The sequence below is a fragment of the Pyrus communis genome, chromosome 17, assembly GCF_963583255.1.
Source record: "Pyrus communis chromosome 17, drPyrComm1.1, whole genome shotgun sequence".
NCBI lineage: Eukaryota > Viridiplantae > Streptophyta > Magnoliopsida > Rosales > Rosaceae > Pyrus > Pyrus communis.
This window is the reverse complement of record NC_084819.1, coordinates 13,246,642-13,254,511: the sequence shown is the minus strand read 5'-3', so window position 1 is coordinate 13,254,511 and position 7,870 is coordinate 13,246,642. Positions and strand designations below refer to the sequence as shown.

The 7,870-nt window shown below is 36.5% G+C and overlaps 1 pseudogene; it reads right to left on the bottom strand.

The window, feature by feature from the left end:
* Window positions 1–204: 204 nt before the first annotated feature.
* On the bottom strand, window positions 205–7,361 carry LOC137723154 (cyclic nucleotide-gated ion channel 1-like; annotated as a pseudogene).
* Window positions 7,362–7,870: the final 509 nt, after the last annotated feature.

Sequence of the window (7,870 nt, the reverse complement as noted above, 5' to 3'; positions counted from 1 at the left end):
AAGAGCTTTCTCTATTACAATTGTGGTACAATTGAACCTGACAGGTATTCTTGTGTTTTGCTAACGTTGAGGAAAGGATATGACGTCTAAACATATTTTCCTTACAAATATATACTTATTTGAATTAAAATCTGGTTAGTTACAGATAACTAATAGACAAAGTGGTACTCAAAATTTTCCAGTTTGCACAATAATTCATGCAACCTAAGAGATGCTTATTTCCACAGGAGTACTATCCGCTGGTTGGGGGCGCTCCGTGTTGAATACGCGGGGAAATTCGGAGACAACAGGCTGTAAATGGTCGGCCATGACAGCAAAGACTTCAACTTCAGTGCGAGACTCGACAGTTTTGGCTGAGATGGGTAAGTCGGAAAAGAAGGTAGATGCCGTCGCCCAACCTATAAGTTCTTCTCCATAAAATTACCTTTTTGCAAGACGTATAATGCTTGACGAGCCACATTCTCCGCCGATACTACTAGTCTTGTAGGTAAGTACGCTGCCCTGCGTGATAAAGCATCCTATCTAGTGGCTCCCCCTCTCGAATAATATAGCTACCATCAGCATAGTTAACTGGCTCAAGATGTTTCATGATTTTATTCAACACTTGTCTGTCTATGTTTTCAAGCCCTGGCATCTGGGGTTAATTCATACATTTAATTAGAATCTTATAAATACGTCGATAAGATCCAATAAGTAACATCATTTTACTAAGACGGATGATAATCAACTGTTCAAAAGTAGACTCACGAAAGCACGCCAAAAGAACTCAAAGAGTTCATGCTCCTATCTATATAATATCTTGAATTCGTTAACTAGATTATTCGAAAAACCATCTACTGTCACAAGTTTATAGAACACTATATAAAGCTACGAATAATTGATAGAGATAGGACATTACTTTCCGTAGTGTAGCCAAGAAGAGATGCCGCTTCATATGTTTCTTAAGTTCCAAAGGAAGTAACGAGAAGATGTTCTGCTAGTTGCCTGCATAAATGTCTACTCCACAATATGGAGATTTGGACTTGAGTTTATTAAATCCTGAAATTTACATGCATATATGTAGAAACTACTCAAAAGAAAACAGATATACAAAATTTAACTCATCACCGACCTACAAATGTCCAAGCAGATACATGAAGGCCACTAATCGAAATAAAAATTACAAAGCTGGTTTCCAATGCATAGGAACTAGTGTTGAGATTTGAAGCAAAAGAACTGCAGAAATCATTGGTGCAATATATTAAGAGAAGTGTTATTGGCATTCCAAAAATCTCAGTCTACACTCTTCACAAGTGTATTTTTTTTTCTAAATATAGAAATTTTGAAGTTTAGAATGAGAAATTTGGAATACCAATAACAATTCCCTATATTAAAACAACAGTTAAAAAGGACAACTCAATGGACCGCTGAATTTGCATGATTGAATTTTGATAATCAATTTCAATAACCCTTCAAACACCGGTGTACTGTAAAAAAATGTATATGCGTGATGCAACATCCAAGAACAAACCTCAGATTTCGTAAGCCCCATGAGAAACACATCAAGAATTTTTGAGAAAAATTTGTTGTGCCCACTGCCAGACTGGAGAGCGCCAATGAATATGCCAAAATAGAATGCCATTGGATTTGGTGGATTTGTGGGACATAAATCATTTAGAAGTGTGACGTTTCTAAACATAGTATTATCACATTGTAAAGTACTTAAGTCGCATCCATTTTTACTTCGACAAGTAAAGATCCAACAATCTATCCTAATTAAACAGAAAAGAAAAGTACCAAAATGCCCCTAGTACCTAACAAACCAAGAACTACATTTTTTAACTCAATAATAATTACAAGCAACTTATGGAGCAGTTAAAATAAACTAAGATAAGATAATAACTTACACGGCCAAGAAGGATGTACGAGATGAAATTTAATATACCTGGAATCCATATTTTCTTTGCGGTAGGGAATGTTGCTGCTAAATTCACATGTTCCCTTGTTAAACATCTTGCATAGTCTGTACTTTGGACAAGCTCGTGCAGCATATTGCAATATAATAAGTGAGTTCAAAAACTTCATTCTATTCAAAGATCTTGAGTTCCCTGTTGTCGGAAGGAAAATTAAAATTACGATATGTACACAAATGTAACCGGTAATTAAACTTAAATATTGTGTGATAAAATCAGCAAAATCAAATTCTCCTAATTCCTAATATATGACTGAAGAGAGTACAAAAAATAATTAACTCCACAAAAGTAATTGGCTTACTTGTGGAATAGGAAGAACAGCTAGAATGCTATGTATTGGGGATAATCATCATCTAGGAGATCTTCCAGAAAGGTTAATTTGCACCACGTAGGCAGCACATGATAGATGATTTTAAGTAGATAAGGGAGATATATAAATGATCGCAAAATAATAGCTATATTCTTTAATTTTTCGTCCAACGCGGGACACTTGATATTTTCATTGATGATGGAGACGTATACGAACAAAGGGTCCACAAGCATCGGACCAATATAAAAAGCCACAACGCCCAAAATTGCAAGTAGGACCACAATCCATTTTTGAATTAAGGCTACAGTACATATTGACCACTTTGATCCATCTCCTCCATCTCTCATGCCCGACTTCCTTTTTGCAAGCTCTAAAATTTCCTCACCTGACAAGCTGAACAATTAATACACAAGAATTAAACATGAAATTCATTTATTCGATTTGTTTATTCCTATTTCGAACAACCATATTCATCTGATGAAAAAATCCTTTGTTTTAACTTTAAAAGAAAAAAAATATGTTAGAGATATTAAAAAAATATGAAACCTTGTAAGGCCGATTAAATCGTCATTGGAGCTCTCCTTTTTTGTAACTAGTTCATTAGAGTGTTGGAAAAATTGGGTCTAATTGCTATAATAAATCACATAGAAAATCAAGAAATAATTCATGCAATTATTTATCACAATAATGCATGCACATGAGTAACCAGTGGCAAATGAACATGATATAATGGATTAGAAAAACCTATAAAATACGATCAAGGCAAGTGTTGAACACTTTGTCCTTAAGACAAGTTTATGCCCCACTACGGTGCTCATGGTTGATCAGCGCATGTCTTCCAAGATACAACGACCACATCCTTGTAATAGTAGCACTCCAAATCACAAGGCTCCACGAACCATGATTGTGTTGAAAACCTTCTCGTATGGACTCAATGAAACTCTCTAATATTTAGTACACTCTATGTATGATTATGTAAAACAATGAAACATTATTTTGTGATTATAGGGGCTTCCCTATTTATAGAATGTGAGATATCTCTTTGGAAAACATGTGACTATTCATGAAGAGTTAAAAGTTGCAACTCTTCATTTTAGTAAACACATCTTTCTACCAAAAGGCTCTACTTCTAATTTCCATTCAATTAATAAATTTAATATAATAATATTATTAATAAATTTTCCAACATAGAGTTCATCATAACTCAAGACTACAAAGCTTGGATGCGTACAAGATCCTCTGAGCTATCAAGGACCCGAATGAGAAGCTTCTTGAAGTCATGACAAAGTACATATGTTAACTACAACCCCTACAGGATGGAGAATAAGGAGGCTATGAGTTGAATGGACAAATTAAGACGCTAGCTAGCTATGGTTTTGGAAATCTGTAAATGAAGATATCATGCAGCAAATCCAACTGAAATTTAAGATCAAGCATATATGGCATTTAGGCAAGTCGTTAGATTTATAATGGTCAATGAGGTCTTGGTCTTTTCCCAAGTGCGTACTTTTTCTCGTGTGTAATTGTGCTTACCAACCAGAGAAATATATAGGGCCACAAGACAACTGTCCCGTACAGTGGATGAAATGCGAATGGAATGGTTGCTTCAGTAGAACTATAAATTTTCGGATTCCAAATGACGAGTTAAATCATCCTGGAGTACCTACCAAGTAATGTTAGAGAGATCACATCTTAAGAGGCTACATTGTACCAGGTAGGACACATTGATACATATGTCACTTCTTTACTAAAAAATGGTTAAAAGATGGTCTTATGTATCCATTTCTGGGGTAACAAACAAAAATCAGTAAGATCACATCTTAAGAGAGAACATTGTACCATCTGTCTAATAGAGGTAAAATCACTAATACAGTAGATCACCCCTTTAATAAAAGGTTGGTACAATGTGGTCCATTTCTAGTAATTAACAGAAACCAGTAAAAAGTCTCCGACTAGCCAACAACAAACTGCTCTTTTTATGCAAGTTTTCCATCGTGTTTTCCCGCCAAACCTCATCGAATTGGATGAGGTTAGCACCACCAACACTACTTTCCATCCCTGGACACAGATCAAAGCTTTGCATGCTCGAATCTGTCATGGATTCGAAGAAACCCAAACATGCCGAGACTTCCGGGCCAATTTCCGACCACCTTTTAGCCTTGATTCAGGTAGAAATAGAATCCCCTCACTCCCAGCTTCAGTTTGGTATATTTTTTTATGTTAAAATTGGTTGTGAAATATATTTGAAAAAGATAGTCGAATCGGAAAGTTAACGGCAGTGTGTGGTCGGAGGTCACAAATGAGAGAGATGATGGTCTTAGCTAGTCCCCTGGTTCTCGGGGGTACTCGCTAAGACCGAATAGTCCTGCCTTTAGTTGAGGCAAGTAAGAGCTAGTCTCACCAAAGCTAATCCTTGTTGGGAACAAACATGGGACTGGACTAACCCTTAATTTTGTCCAGTCCAGTGAACTTTAACCAGGGCAAACAAACGCCCCCAAACAAAGATGGTTTTTGCCGAGAGAGGTTGGGAAGGGGCACGTATATGGGTTATGATATGGAGACGACATACATTTTGACACACGTTTTTGTAAAGTCCATTCTGTACTGGTATTTCAACGATCAAATCATCTAACTTTTATGTCTTCTCTCAAATATCATTGCTACAAAAAATCACTCAAATTTGAAACCATATGGACGTTGGATTAAATTTAGTATATGTTTGTAGAATTGTATTTGTTCATTTTTTTTTTCACTACAAATGAATGTTTTAATGATTTCAGATTTATCTAATTTTTTGTAAGAATGATTTATGAATAATGAATTGAAATATAAGCGGTTCCGATCCTTGAAAAAGAATTACGGAATGGAAGCCACAAAAGTATGTGTCAAAATATGTCTCCGGATCCTAACACTATTGGGTTGTAACTTGTTTGTCAATTGCAACTATGACCCACCTGGCAGCTATGTTGGATTGAGGAAGCTTAACTTAAGTTAGATTAACTTATGCCATACATATGAATTGTTTTTTAGACAATTTTTGGCTTTTCTTTTCTGCACAAGATATGAGAACATGTTTGACACATTGCTTGAAATATGAGAAGGAATAGTCTTTATTTGAAAGTTGCACTGCATTTCAACAAATACGAAAATAAAATGGTTTCATACACTGTCTATTTGTAATGTGAAAAGCCATGCAATTGAAACTTAAAAAATTTCAATCTCGATTTGATGACAGTCCTACAAAGATATAATTTTCTCTTCTTTTACATAAGATATTGGGTGTTCAGCACTTTAAAGAATGCATTTGTTCTACTTGAGCATAATATTGTCATCTCAAACTACTTTCACAAAGCTGATTTATTATCTACAAATGTGCCATTTTCATTTCAATTTGTGACTCGTATTTTGCTTTTCCCATTCTCATATTCTTGACAAGTGACCACTAAAATTTATTGCCTATAGCTATTCAAAGTGCTTCATGTATAAATTCATCTCAAACATTCTTGATAGGGGAGAATCAAACCTTTGAGTGGGCTATGCGACTAAGAGTTGCTTTGAACATTGCTGAAGCATTGGATTACTGCAGTAGTGAAGGCCACCCATTGTACCATGACTTAAATTCATATATGGTTCTTGATGAGTCCATATTATACTATATATTTTACCCTAATCTTAGTATTAATTTATTGGTTATTTTTTATAGAATTTTGATACTTTGAATTATATTTTCAACGTAGGACATTCGACTTCCTTTGAAGTAAAAAGTGAACAAACGGATGAACTTTGGAGTGATTCCAATTGGAGGATGTTCATGTGCCTCTCAAGATGATTGTGTTAAAATTCCAGATTTTTTTATCAAGCCGTTTGACCGTGGCAATGAAATTAAGGCTCAGCGCGCAGCTTTCCCAAATTGATGTTTCTGGACGTTTTGGGCATTTTGGAGGTCAAGATGGTGTATTGTGAGGAATATTCCTTCTGAAAATTTGTAGGGGACGTCTTCAGCTTTAAAAATAGACCTCTTAGGACCAAATCAGAGTTGATTTGGTCAGTCAAAAGTGTGATGTTCTACATTCCCATATCTACTAGGATTTACACAATCACATTCCTATTCCAATAGGACTGCAACACTCCCCCTTGAGTGTGTAAATACTCAAGTAAATGGCGCATCAGGTCTTCAGTGATGAAGCAAGTACAATTGATGAAGTCATCGGCACAATGGGCGAATGCAAGTCTCAAATCAACGAAAGAAGGCATAAAAAGTAAAACTCACAAAACCTCACTATGGTAAAACCCAAGTTGGGGAAAAACCCATAGTCTAAGGAGAAAAGTGAGAAGTTGCATTAAGTCAAAACTATACGTCTTTTGGACACAAGTAGAATAGCTCACAAGGGTATGACCAGCCTAGGATGGGTGCCTCGTTAAACCCTAGTTAGGTAGCAAAAACCCAGTGAGAAAAATGCTCCTAATCGTAGGGAAAAATAGTACATTAAGATCAAGTGAGTATACTTCTGGATACTCCCCTTGAGTTTGACATAACTTCCAAATGAGAAGTACAAGCATTGCATATGATAGTTAGTCATACCAATTCCTCGGACAAGCTTCTGGAAGGTTAACTTCGGTAGTGACGTCATGTAGAGGTCGGCAAGGTTGTCTGGGATCGGCTTGCATGACTTCAATATCCTGATGCTTTGCTGATGTAGATGTAGGCGCAATATGTCTTGGCGTTGACTTCGTTGATGTATCATGGCTTGGTCGGATTGATACATGCGGCATAATCTTCATGGATTGTTGTCGTGACTAAACGATGGATGAAAACACAACAAGTACTTCAAAATTCTCAATAAGAACTTCTAACCATGTCTCACTTGTGGCGTAGTGAAGTGAGGTGAGTCTTGGAATGATTTGAAGATTTCACAACTAAGGTCATATCATAGACCTCCAAGATATTGCGATATCCCTAACGGTAAAGACATAAACATTTGGGGATTTTACCTTGTGCGGGTTTGATCAGTAACCAGCATCAGCACAACAAACAAGGCAAGCATCATTCCAAGGATCAAGGGGTTTGGATCTGCTGAGATGCGTTGGGATTTGCCCATGTAGTACCTTCAAGGTACGTCTTTAATACTAATTCAGTGGTTGCGTGTAGGCGCGGTGCTGTATCTTTACCAAGATCAACAACGAATGAGATGTCCTGTCTAAATACAATGAGCTAAGTACAGCGAAGCGCAAAGTTGAACTAATATATGGAATTTCAGATTCCATAACCTCTTCAAGGTCTCATTTGCATATAACGTATGGACGATCAAAGGTATACTCAAAGGTAACACATTCGGGGTGTAGTTTGACTGGTAGACCAAAATACCATCAAAACAATGCTTCAACTTCAGGTTGAGGCATAAATGAGTTTTCCCAAGATCCTTCATCTCAAATTCCATCTTCAGGTGCGAGGCAGTTTTCTCAAGCTCTTCCGGAGTCTTAGTGAGTTCGTGTTAACGACATAAACTGTAACTCTAGCAATTTGGAATAAGACTTCATAGTTTAACACGCAAGGGCATAATTCATCCCTGACTGATCAAATAATCACGTAGACAGATATACCACATCT